The sequence below is a fragment of the Etheostoma spectabile genome, chromosome 13 (genome assembly GCF_008692095.1).
Source record: "Etheostoma spectabile isolate EspeVRDwgs_2016 chromosome 13, UIUC_Espe_1.0, whole genome shotgun sequence".
Lineage (NCBI taxonomy): Eukaryota > Metazoa > Chordata > Actinopteri > Perciformes > Percidae > Etheostoma > Etheostoma spectabile.
In genome coordinates this window covers 13,197,729-13,198,185 of record NC_045745.1, presented here as the reverse complement: position 1 = coordinate 13,198,185, position 457 = coordinate 13,197,729, and the positions used below count along the sequence as shown (strand labels likewise).

The 457-nt window shown below is 36.3% G+C and overlaps 1 protein-coding gene across 2 annotated transcripts in view; it reads right to left on the bottom strand.

Moving 5' to 3' along the window:
• The window catches only part of rabep1 (rabaptin, RAB GTPase binding effector protein 1), a 29,398-nt gene that overhangs the window by 12,839 nt on the left and 16,102 nt on the right, over window positions 1-457 (bottom strand). The gene's annotated exons all lie outside the window — the stretch shown is intronic.

The following is a 457-nucleotide window of genomic DNA, read 5'->3' as shown; positions in this document are numbered from 1 at the left end:
TTCTCTTCATTGAAGCCTCTATGTTTACAGGCTTGTGGTGATGCACAATGTGCTATAGTTGCCAAAAGAAAATCTATATTTGGTAGTGCCAATTTGTTTTGTTTTGTCATGGTTCATGTGCGCAATAAACATTACACTTTGTGAGGAAAGAGAATCATGATATTGATTCTAAGCTAAAAGAATTGTGATTCATATTTTTTTCCGAATCGTGCAGGCCTAGGCCTACTAGAATGTTTTCCTGCTTTAATGTTCAAAACACATTATTTTGTACTTTATTTTCATACTGTCTGAATAAATAATATAGCTGTGACATCACAACTGTACACAAGTCCTGACGGTTTGTTTAAAGGAAACTGTGAGGGGGTGTGTGCATTACTCTGTGGTTGAGCATGTTGATACTTTCACTAGGGTTGGGTAGCAAAGTCAAAGTCAAAGTACTTTTATTGGTCTCCCTAAG